At 39.3% G+C, this 13,228-nt stretch overlaps 1 protein-coding gene across 4 annotated transcripts in view; it reads right to left on the reverse strand.

Annotated features, from left to right (window-relative positions):
• tenm3 (teneurin transmembrane protein 3) overlaps positions 1–13,228 on the reverse strand; it is a 336,797-nt gene that overhangs the window by 303,820 nt on the left and 19,749 nt on the right. For all 4 annotated transcript variants that reach the window (XM_068727440.1, XM_068727439.1, XM_068727438.1 and 1 more), the window contains exon 2: positions 7,817–7,895. The gene's annotated coding sequence lies outside the window, so the exon portion shown is untranslated. The remainder of the gene's footprint in view (positions 1–7,816; positions 7,896–13,228) is intronic.

Raw genomic sequence — 13,228 nt, forward strand, 5'->3', positions numbered from 1 at the left:
GAGAAAAAAAGAGTCCAACCCCTATCCAGGAGTACGGTTCCAGAACCGATGCAGTCCGTAGAGGTAAGCCCCACCAGATCTAACTGGTAGCGCTCCACCTCCCGCACAAGCTCCGGCTCCTTCCCCAACAGAAAGGTGACGTTCCACGTCCCCAGAGCCAGCCTTTGCCGCCCGGGTCTGGTCCGTCGAGGTCCCTGGCCTTCACTGCCACCCATGGGGCAGCGCACCCGACCCCAGCAGTTCCTCCGGCAGGTGGTGAGCCCACAGGATGGAGAGGAGGGGGGTGCCACGTTGCTGCTTCGGGCTGTGCCCGGCCGGGCTCCATGGCAAACCCGGCCACCAGGCGCTCGCTGTCGGGCCCTCCGACTGGGCCTGGCTCGAGACGTGGGCCCCGGGCTTCCTCCGGGCAGGGTCTCCTCGACTCTTCTGTTTTTTCATTGGGGTTTTTGAACCATTCTTAGTCTGGCCCTTCGCCTGAGACCAATTTGCCATTGGGAGACCCTATCAGGAGCTCTAGGCTCCAGACAACATAGCCCTCAGGGTCATGGGGGCACTCAAACCTCTCCACCACATTAAGGTGATGGCTCCCTTAACAAAATAAAATGAAAAAATGTAAGCAATACTGTTCTATATTTGAATGCAATGAAAGAGTGTTTGGATTAGTGTATCATATGGATCTTAAAACTCACGGTTCAGATAGTATCACGGATCGGATCAGCACAAAAGAAAAAAGGGAGCAAATAGAACTTTTAGATCCTAGATCACGCTTTCTTTGCCACCGATACTAACTGCAGATCATTGATCCATATTAACAGGTACAGATCACTTTGTTGTTTGATTATAGCAGCTGGTCTACAAGTCTCCAGACTATTTTTCTTTTTTGCAACCATTCAAAAAATAATAACTGTTGAAATGTTATACTTTTATTTTTAGTTATAGGTCATCTACAGTGTTTATTTTTCTTCACAAAAACACACAATTCAAATGAGTAGGAAATAAAATGTTGTATTTTTATGGATTAAAACAAATCTTGTCACTAGTAGTTTTTATGATGCATTATAAGCTTCTTAGAGCTAATGTAAACATCTCATAATTCATCTCTAATATCTATTAATGTTTCTGTGAAAAATATCTCCTTCAAACAACTGGATTTAATCAAGTTTCTCACCAACACTACATTTTACGAGATCATACTGAACAGAGCCTGAAGGCATCATAATGTAAATAAACGGAACCTTTGTTCGTTCTCCGTTAGCGATGCTGCTAATGTTAAACTAGCTCTCCTTCTGTCAATTTAAACACGTATTAGTTGTTTACAATGTAACATTATCAGACATCAGAGACTAGAAAAACATAAATGATGTCCTGATCACATATATTACTGAATATTGACTGATAACGATTGTCAGTAAACTTTATTTCACACTGTGATGGTTAACGTTAAACTGTGGAATTAATCCGCGGAACCGTGAGGAGGGGGTCTGTACGGATCACGGATCGACAGTGGTCCGTTACACCACTAGTTTGGATATATGTTTATGTGAATGAGTGTGTTATTTTGTGTATGTGTGTGCCGGTCTGAATGTGTCTCAGCACTGTGTGTGACTTATATAACCGCATTAACACCCCGGGGCTTTCTTCAGTTTAGCATCAACGGAAGATTATTCATTTATTTACCGAACCCTGTTCCTGTTGCTTTCAGGGAAAAATAACAAGGGCAGATTTAGTCTGTACAGAACCAGACCAAATATGCAGTACAATAAAATGACAAAGAACAGATCATGTGTGTGTGTGTGTGTGTGTGTGTGTGTGTGTGTGGGTGGGTGGGTGTGGGTGTTTGTTAAAAAATGAGCGAGACAGAAAGAGGGCAGTGATTAACACCTAACTAGAGGATTCTTCATTTTTTCTCCAATATTTCCAGGCCATTTTATTGGTCTTTATTGTCCCATAGGAGCCACCTCCCTACAGTTAAAGCCACTTGATTGGCTTTTATGCTCCCTCAGGGGCCTGAGTCAGGAAGTGAAGAGAGAGAAAAGTGGATGAGGGGGTAACGGTCAACCTTTAGAAATTCAATCAAAATCTGGGATGTACTCTTAGGAAGGAGCTTAAAGTAAAGGAAGGAGCAGACAACTTGGTCATCTATTTTATAGTTTGTTGTGTCATATAGAACGAGGGGAAATAATTATTTAACATCAAAACTGTCATTCATTTTTTTATTGCGCTCAACTTTCTTGCTTTTAAAACTTGTCGACCAGTGATAAGACTCTGAGTCCTTGAAGTGTCTATAAACCTTATGTTTGGAATCTTAAATAACATACAATTAACAAAAGTTGTTTAGGTCCTTAGGGTGTAAGAACATATTTATACATATTGCAATATTATGTTTTGTGATTCTGTATCGATTCTTAAAAACACAGCCCAGACTTTAAATTAATAAATAACATGCAAAGACAGCAGTTCAGATTGCATAAAAAGTAGCACTAAGATGTTGGATATAACAGGGACTGTGATTAATGCAAAAGCAGAACCCACTATTATGATTGCATTAAAAAGAGAAAACATATTGTTACAGATTTTATGCAGATTTGCACACCCCAATATGCACGAAAAATGTAGAATCGTAGCCCCTGTATCATGATACCTATCGTATCGCCAGATTCTTGTCAACAAACAGCCCAAATGCTTGTCATAAACAATATAAAAGATCTAGAAAGAACAACGAAATATAACCGTAATGCTTACACAAATAACAAATGCTTCATTCTTTAAATCCATTATGGAGAACCATAGGCAGATTTCTTGATGTCTTTATTTTCTGACAAGCAAATAGCTACTCTAGAGTAGATCACCATTCATCCTAAAGTCCATCTGCTATCACTAGCTTTTAGGATTCTCTATTCATTTACTGTCATGTCAACCAAAGTGGACATCAATTTGTCTCTCTGTTCTCAGGTACACGCAGGACGAGTCACTGCAATGCAAATGGCTTGTACTTACACCCACATACATTCCTCACTCACACAATCCATTAAATGAGTCAGACCAGAAGTAGTCAGTACACTGGGAGCAGGGCAGTGAACACTATGTATAGAGTGCTACAGGAAATCACAATGGTAGTAAATGCCTCGACTTTCCATAGTTTGTGATGTAATCAGACATAAATGAGTATAAGGACTATATCAACCTCTTGTCACAAACAATGTGACCTTTTCTGTTCAAAAAGCTATTATTTATAGCTTTTAACATTACACTGAACTCATCAGGTCCTCTTCATATTCCTACAGTGGCCCAGAACGGACAAACCAAACACTGGCTCTAGACAGGGTCTTTCACATTGTTACATTTCCTGAAGGCCACCGTGGATCTCTGACATGAAACTGTAAACTGTACAGTGATCAGCAGAGTGCAAAGTACTGCCAGCCACTGCCGCCTAAAGTACTGTTACTATGGTACGGATGACCTGTGAGTGAGGAGAACGCCGTCACCACGGGCTTCTGTTGGTTGCAATCTGCAACTTCACCAGTAGATGCCACCAAATCCGACACGTTGTTCCTTTAAATTCGCACAATTATATAAAAATGGACCATAAATCCATAGTTTTCATCTATAAAAACCTTACATTTCAGTGAGAACATGTGTGTGTGGTTACACCATGTGCTTGAGTCTGCATTTGTGTGTGTGTGTGTGTATGTGTGTGTGTGTGTGTGTGTGTGTGTGTGTGTGTGTGTGTGTGTGTGTGTGTTTGTGAAATGTAAAATGTCAACGTACCCTCTTGGGACTTGAGTGGGAGAGAAGAGTAGATCGACCAAACAGGAAAAACTGTCGATGTGGACATTATTCCAAAATCACTTTGTGTGCGTGAGTGTGTGTGTGTGTGTGTGCATGTGTAAGTCAGAGCATACTGTGCTGTTTAGATCGCTGTGGGACTTCTTAGTGTTTTGGTCAGACAACATCATATATCATGGTGTTTTTTTATAAACAAAAGAGCTGTCTGAGAAAGAGCAGGAGTGTGTGTGTGTGTGTGTGTGTGTGTGTGTGTGTGTGTGTGTGTGTGTGTGTGTGTGTGTGTGTGTGTGTGTGTGTGTGGGGGGGGGGGGGGGGGGGGGACACAACAACAAGGAGGAGCCTGCTCAGAATATTGCAGTTCAACAGACGTGAGGAAAAAAAGGCCTCCTGTCTTTGATATTTGTTTTCATATCTCTAATGCCTCATTCAAAAACAACATAAACAGATGTATGAAGGTAGATTTGTGTCTTTATTACGCAAACAAAAAAATATGTTTTGAAAGCAAATTTCTCGCACTGCAATCAAAAATCAAGTTTGTAAGTGAAAATGTATAAACTGAGAATAAATTATTTGTTAGTTTTGCTTATGAAACTATAATTTTTGGTTGCAAAACAAAAACCTTTGCTTTCAAAATCAAAAGCTACGGTTTCAAAACGAAAAGCTACGGTTTCAAAACCAAAACCAAAACGTAAAGCTACGAGTTGAGTTTGGATGTAGTGGGCGGGGCATACGCTGCTGAATGAGCCAGGAGTTTCTATTGGTGGGTTCGACTTACGTTACATGCACGCAGAAAGTGAAGCTTCATGTCAACAACACCTCATGTCGTTCTTTAAAAAAAGAGACTCTACGACACTAACAACATGAAAACAACGTGAAGTGCTACCACATTTAAAATAATTGTGACAAAACAGAGCAATATAATGTCAACTTACCTCCATGCCGCTCATCACAGTAACCTCTACAGTGGAAGTAGATGCCGGGATCCAAGTCGAACCCACCAATAGAAACTCCTGGCTCATTCAGCAGCGTATGCCCCGCCCACTACATCCAAACTCAACTCATAGCTTTACGTTTTGGTTTTGGTTTTGAAACCGTAGCTTTTCGTTTTGAAACCGTAGCTTTTCGTTTTGAAACCGCAGCTTTTCGTTTTGAAACCGTAGCTTTTCGTTTTGAAACCATAGCTTTTCGTTTTGAAACCGTAGCTTTTCATTTTGAAAGCAAAGGTTTTTGTTTTGCAACCAAAAATTATAGTTTCATAAGCAAAACTAACAAATAATTTATTCTCAGTTTATATATTTTCACTTACAAACTTGATTTTTGATTGCAGTGCGAGAAATTTGCTTTCAAAACATATTTTTTTGTTTGCGTAATAAAGACACAAATCTACCTTCATACAGATGGAAATAAAAATAAATATTGCAATGGAGAAAAACATTGTTCTGCAGATGTCCTTCACAAAGTAAACATTTTAGCTTTGTTCATATTGTTTTATCACTGTTACAATATTTACTACTAGGGGCTTGCTTGATCTGTTCTGATGTTTACTGTCATTACCACCAATGTTTTCTACACAGATCTGTGTAGGTCCTCACTATTTTCACACTAGAACATGCAATAGTGGGTGCAGGCAACAATAATAAGAGATGGTTAGCTATCATTGTCAAGAAATCGCAAGCAAAAATTATACGGCAAATGTTATGGCTCATTCATGTCAAATATCTATTATATTGTCCTTCCAAAGTGTGTTCACATTAGGGCCCATCCCTATCCTATCCCATATAGGACAATATAGGATTTTATCACGAATCACGATAAAAAACACAAATAATAATCTTGAATATTATCACTAAAAAGCTGTCTCACATGATTTGATAGTTAAGAGAGAGAGAGAGAGAGAGAGAGAGAGAGAGAGAGAGAGAGAGAGAGAGAGAGAGAGAGATACAGGAATTGTCATGTAAGAATAAATGGACACACAATTTTGATACTTATTATTATTATTGATCCATTATTTAAACAGAGGGACCTAATGATTCATGATTATCTCATTAACTCTCTCATTTAATCTTCCTGACAGATTTTCATATATTTCCATGTCTAGATCACATGTATGTCAATCCGTTTGATAAAATCTCTCATAAGGTGCACTCTAAATTCACAATGGAAAGACTTTTTCAGATTTCCAACGGTGCTTGAAAGAATCACGTGTGACAAATGAAAAAAATCAGAAAAAATAATCAAATCTAAGTTCAAAATAGTGACATTTCATTTAAAATCTCACCAAAATGTAATGTAGGAACAATTTTCTTTCCTCCATGAAACTGTCGCTTATCTTGAGTAACCAGGTCATGGTTTCTGGAAAGAGTTTTTTAAATATATTTTTGGGCACTTTGAGCACCACAAGGCAGACATCACTACGGCCGGTATCTCCAACACTTGGCAACTCAAACCGAAACAATCTAAGTTGATAAACTGCATTACAGGTAAGAGGAAAAACATGTCTTCTGGATTTTGGGGTGAACATTCCCTTTAAAGCCTGTAATTGCCAAGCATATATACTAGTGCTGGGCAACGATTACAATTTGTAATCGCGATTATTAGCATTGTTATGCGCAAATTTCAATAATGAATTCAAAAGTAGTGTATTGCGCACTTTTATTTTAAAAGTACTGCTATATGAACAAAAGTCCAATAACTTTTGATTTGCAAACACTTTAAACAAATAAGGTGCTTTTTAACAGCAGTATTCCCTTCACACACTGTGACAGAACGCTGGAGACTGTGCGCGATGTAGGCGACGTGTTCAAGAGGCAGATGTCTCGCAGCAGCGATCATATTTCTTGCACTATCTGTGCTCAGTGTGCAGACTTTATTTGAAACGTTCCACTGCTGTGCAACGTTAATACAAATTTTTGTCTTCTGTTTTGATGACAGTCAAAGCATGTGAATGCAGCTCCCACTGTTCATCAATATAATGCACTGTAACTCCAAGGTGATTATGGTTACCCAGCGATTATCCAGTAGTCTCCAGTGAGAGCAACAGTTGGTGCACGATGTAACGCCGTCGCTTTTGTAGTCCTCTCCTTTTCATACAACTCGTGTATTCTTCTTGTGATGGTGCGTCTTGATGGAGGCTCATACGTGCCGTCATTCGTTGCGATCCTAAGAACGTTCCTCAGACCGACATCTTCCACAATACTAATCGGCCTGCAGTTTGTAGTTATCCACTTCGCTGTGCTATTTGTTAGCTTGTCTTGCTTTTGTTTATCTATACTTCTACCTCACGCTGCATCCAACGTCGATAATAACGCGTTAACTTGCTCAGCCCTAAAAACATAATTGCATTACAAACATATAGCTCCTCAAAACTTATGAAATAATGGCAACAACTCCGTACTACAAAACATGCAAATAAACAGACACAAAAAACCCACATCAAAAAGTTGATCACATTTCTCAGACATCCTCCCCTTTTTTCTTTCCCCAGGTCTGTGTCCAGGACAGTAGTGATAAGCTGCAGCTTTTAGCCAGCTGACAGAGTAAAGCATGAATGAAATGAAAATTGAATAATGTGCTCCAGCTGTGTGTGTTGGGTGTTTGTGGCTTCATACACTACTTCCTGGGTAGTTCCACCAACTCCCTGTGCAACAAATGAGAGCCAATACGGTCCTAAGAGCTTAACTCAGCAAGTTGTCTTCTGGAATGAGTGGGCTGTGAGCACGCTCACACACACACACAGAGGGACTGTGTGTAAGCAGGGCCGTCCTTCAATCAGAGGATCAACGGTTCGATCCCCGGCTCTGGCTCCATTACATGTCGATGTGTCCTTGAGCAAGACACTTAATCCCAAAATGGCTCCCTTAGCTGTGGTACGGTGTGATAGAATCTGAATTGTAAGTTGCTTTGAATAAAAGCTAAAGCATGAATAAAAGCATCTGCTAAATGACTGTAATGTAACACATATATTAGCTCACAGGCCTCTGCCAGCCCTTGCAGCAGACAAAGCATGTGTGTGTTTGCAGACATCTTTTACCTGTGCTGGCAGGTGTGTTGCAGAGGGGAGTCTTCCTCTGAAGCATCAGTCGTTCTGCACCGTACAGCCGTTCACAGCGCTAAAAACAAAATAGCATAACATGTCAGTAAGAAATGCACTAAAGGAGTCAGGATCCAACTGGCTCCATTATGCATGAGTCCAAAACTTAATTTTTTCCAATGATATAATAAAAACAAACGCAAAACTGCAAGCAAGCCTAAGAGAAAAGTGCTTAAACTCTTTGCAATGACTTGTCTGATCGAGGAGTCAATTAGCAGTTACCACGGCAACCTTTGATTGCTGCTAGACAGACTCAGGTGATTGAGATGAGCTAATTAGTGCAGTTTACTAAGAAATACGCACACTCAGGACTGTTCAGACATTGGGGCTACAACACCAGGTTTAGCTTCCCTTCATTGGCTAGCTATCCATGTCAGACCAGACTTCAAATTGTAAATGCACACGCCCCTTCCTACCTGCCTGATCTCCTTTAAACCTTATACTCCAATCAGGACTATACGACTTAGAGTACAGAGATCCTGTCTGTCCACAGAGTGAAAAGAAAGACAGCAGGCAAAAGGGCCTTTTCCCTTCATACCCAGTGTTGCCAAATTGGCGACTTTCTCGCTAAATCTGGCGACTTTCCAAATCCTCTGGTGACTTTTTTTGTCAAAAGCGACTATCAACAAATCTAGCGACTTTTTCTGGTGCTATTGGAGACTTTTCTGGTGTTTTGACGTATCGTTATGCAGTTACTGTCCTCAATGAACAGCGGGTGCCGCCGCAAGCCCCTCCGCCGTCCCAAAACACTCACAGGCGGTCAGTGTCACAGTAGCCTCGCCTCGCGCAGCAGTCCCAGCTGCAGTCAGAGCAGAGAGAAGGCCTACACTCTCCAGACTGCAAATGAATCGCACGTGCGCAAAGCCGCCGCTGATCCCGCCCTGGCTTACAGAGCGGGATGTAAATGTAAATGTTTCTTCACTGTCACACTAAAATAAATCACTGCATTTGACTCACACAGCCTCAGTCACTTACTCACCTCGTCCACTGTGTGTGTGCCTCTGTTAGTGCTGGGCGGTATGACCAAAAATTTGTATCACGGTATTTTTTAAGATTCTGGCTGTTTCACGGTATATCACGGTATTTTTTTTTTTCCTTGACTGTGTTTTTATATAGGTTTATAGTGGCTTACTGTCAGGAGTACATATAATATAAAAACATTTTAATGTCATTATGTATCAAGGCTTTGTTTACTAGAGGGTTTGCTTGGCCCCACAACATGTTACAATATATAAAGGAATCAGAATACATGAAACAGTTGCAGAATGTAAACAATTTTTATTGTGCAAACTGCAGCGTCGTAAAAACAGAACTTACAGTTTAAAAATGTTAAGATAGTTGTATATACACTATAAACTGACCTACACTGTTGTAGAAAAGTGGGCGACTGTAGCTCCGCTTCCAGCTTGCTTAGTGTTGTTCGTATAATGTTGGGATCGCAGTTTGGCTGAAGTATTTTCGCCTCGGTAAGACATACCTTGAATCCAGTGTTTTAATTATTGCTCTGAACCCGTCTTTCTCGACTGTCTTGGCCAATAATAGCTCATTGCAGATATATGAATGTAAGCATAAATGTCAAGTACAGGAATGACAACAATGACAACAATGTCATTCTGTAGTTTGTCCACCAGGGTATTTCCATGTTTATGTTTGAACTGCCAAATGTCCAACTCAGTCACAATTGACACAGAACAAATGCAAAGGAACTTTATAAAAAAAGTAAATGTTATGGATTTTGTCAAGAAATATGTATAAAATCAATATAAGTCTATTGGGTCAAGCTACACTATATATGTGTGTGAGAATAGACAGTATGTATTATTTGTGCACATGTAACAACTTTAGCCAAAATCTGATTCAAACATTTTTCAAGTCAATCAGAATGCTGCAGCTTGAGTCCTCACTAAGACCAAGAAAGTGGATCACATCACTCCAGTTCTGAGGTCTTTGCACTGGCTTCCTGTCCAACAAAGAATTGACTTTAAAATCCTGCTGTTGGTTTATAAAGCACTGAATGGTTTAGGGCCAAAATACATCTCTGATCTGCTGCTACCTTATGAACCATCCCGACCCCTTAGGTCGTCTGGGACCGGCCTACTTTCTGTTCCCAGAGTCAGAACTAAACATGGAGAAGCAGCGTTCAGTTTTTCTGCTCCACATATCTGGAACAAAGTCCCAGAAAGCTGCAGGTCTGCTGAGACCCTCAGCTCATTTAAATCCAGATTGAAGACTTTTCTGTTTGCTGCTGCCTTTAATTGAACCACATTCAAGGATATTAATCAATTTCCTGCATTTCTGCATTTTACAACTGTATTTTATTTCTTAAACTGTACTGCAACATTTATTCTATTGTTTAGCTTATTAATGTTTTAATGTCTGTTTTTAATGTTTCAATCAATGTTCCTTAGGTTTTGATGCTTTTAGTGGTTTTATGTGAAGCACTTTGAATTGCCTTGTTGTTGAAATGTGCTATACAAATAAACTTGCCTTGCCTTATTAGAGGTGATAAAATACAAATGTAATCATGATTGATTTTTATTTAAAATTTTCTTTTATAGTATTGTACTCTTCATAATATAAAACTCGTCATGCCCTTGTATCCAGGACAAAAACAACTATTAATGCTTATATTAATTCAGTATTCCACAGACAACCAGTGATAATTCCCCAGCCTTTTCTGTCAAACACACACATATTCTCAGTGCATCAAAGATAAAAGATTTATTACATTATTTTGTAGACATTTTAGAACTACTTAAACAAGAGTGATTAAAGTCTGTAGATAGAAAGGCTGCACTATGTACAAAAGATACATTTAAAAATAAGACCAATACTAATAACACTGGGAATGGAAGAAAGTGGAGGAGAACGGTTTTACAGGGCAATAAGGGATTTACAAAGCTATAGAACAAAAAAGGATAGACACATACCAACGGATTGCATAACAAAAGCTAGCTCTGCATTTGTATTTACAGACAAGGTCAAATGTATCAGCAGAAATACAGTTATTATCTCTCCTGAAATAAATTTGAAATTTAATAAACTTTCTACATGGGTCCCTGCCATCAGCACATATTCATGACAGATTGGAGGATACTGCTGCCTCTAATTATGTCACTGCCTGATGTCATGATATAAATACTTCAATACCCAATACATTTGAAACTGATGAAAGTCACCCTCTAAACAAGAGGAACCACTACCTCAACTGGGCTGTATGTTCATATTAGACACTTGAAGAGCAATGCAAACGTAATGAAAATAATTATTATTATTTAGCCTGTTAAACCCGAGCGCTAGGGGGGTCACGCGTTCATCCAAAAATTCACCCACGCAAAATACCAAACAAGTGCACTCATCAGTAACGAATATAACAATGTCGCATACCTGGTTAAACTGCAGAGCCTGGGCTACAAAGTCATCTCAGCTGTTTGTACACACTCCAAACACAACTCAAAAAAACCTATATATTACCAAATAACAAAATCTATATAGCGCACCCTAGGCAAATGCACTTGCCACATTTATGCCTCTAACTTTGTGCTAACTAGATCTGTGCTAACATTAGCTCAAAACAATGGCAGCAACCTGAGGATTACAGGCATATGACTTTTTGCTACAACAAATCATCCCCGAGTTATGAGCAAAACAAGACCATAAAAGCAATCCGCAATATCAATTATGATCATAAACTGCACCTTACTTTTGGATGTTTTGAGAAAACAACGCCTTTTTCCCGGTTAATCCACATTCAAATCTGTTCAGCGAATATGCTGTGTCACACTCAAACTCATTTCGAACGTGTAGGAGGCTGTACTGACCAGATATCATGATTTGACTTTCAGCAAATTGGATTTTATGTTTCACGAAGGAGGGCACTTTTTTGATTCTGATTGGCTAACAGTGCTGTCAATCTTAGCTCACGTAGAATAACTTGATTCTATTGGCTCTAACTTTTTCTAACTTTAGTCAATGACTAAAATTGTGCAAAGGGGGGCGGATTTACAACTCTAAGCAGAGGGGGAGAGCAGAATCTGAAATAAATTTGAATGAACACAGAGACTTAGAAAGGGCTTAGAGAGCATTCCGGCCTTCAAATAAAGCCATAACTGCTGTATTTGGATGTATTGAACACCATTAGTGATATATACAAGTGAAATATATAGTTTGGTACATGAGAAAATTTAAATAGCACACATTGTGCAAAATGTGTAAATGTGAAAATTTTGGAGACCTTGTCTGTAATCTCTGTAATAAAACCTCTCTAATTTTCTTGTGCTTCACTTTATCAAAGTCAGACTTTGCACAGAGACTGTTCACATATTGTGCTATGATCTGGAAGAGGTTCAAACCTTCAAGCTACATCATTCCTAAGAAATAATCATCCTGAAAGTGCTTTTTTTTAGGTGAACCTGAACATTTTCAATTTGTGCTGTGTGCCATCTTCATTTACTCTTAACCAGTAACATACATACTGATATTTACACATCTGAACAAATTCCCTTTATTATAATACCAAAACTATTAAAATAGTAGTTGTAGTTGTAGCAGAGACCTAAAAATAGGGTTAGGGTTCCAAGAACAAAAGGAACAACAAATTAAGTAAATCAAAGTTTGACTTTAAAATAACTACGACTGAGCTTTTGAGGCATGAAGGAAATATTTTAATTTTTGTATTTTGAATAAACACGTAGCAGCAGATCCTGCAATTTGATAGTTGCAGAATTTCGAGAAATTGAAAATTAGATTTGCAACGTGGTCTGGATAGAGAAGTATAAAACCACATTTTCCATCTAAATATTCAATATATTTCACTACCATATCATCAGAATTTTTTTTTTTACTACAGTAAGGGGTTTCCTTTTACTTACTGATACAATATTATAGAAAAAATAATATAGAAGGCCACAGAAGGAATTGGAATGTGACAGAAAGGTTTTAAGCCACGCCTCTGGCAAGAAGCAGAAAATGAGGAGGAGAGGACACATATGATGTGCTCCACTGAACACATGTTCAACCTACACCTTACCCATTCATACGAGTCTTTAGCTTTCACTAGTCACAGACTCAAGTCTGCAGCTGGAGCTCCATTCAAAAGCATTGCCAAACCACTGTGACCCAAAATTCACAGCAGAGGGGAGATGTGAGCGGTGTGTACAGTAAGTACTACAGGTTGACCCATCTGTTAAATGTACACCGGCTCAGTCAAGGCATTACACCTATCCTCACAAGCAGCTGTCCCTTCTCCCAAGGAGCTGAGAGCACTGACACCTGCCATACTGTTTTCCCCAAGATCAGAGATATACTGTAAAACCCTTTCACAGCCAGCACAACAGAGGTCAATGTGGAATA

Source organism: Cebidichthys violaceus, unplaced genomic scaffold, assembly GCF_023349555.1.
Source record: "Cebidichthys violaceus isolate CVI_PGR_0920_01 unplaced genomic scaffold, fCebVio1.0.p SCAF_4, whole genome shotgun sequence".
Classification (NCBI taxonomy): domain Eukaryota; kingdom Metazoa; phylum Chordata; class Actinopteri; order Perciformes; family Stichaeidae; genus Cebidichthys; species Cebidichthys violaceus.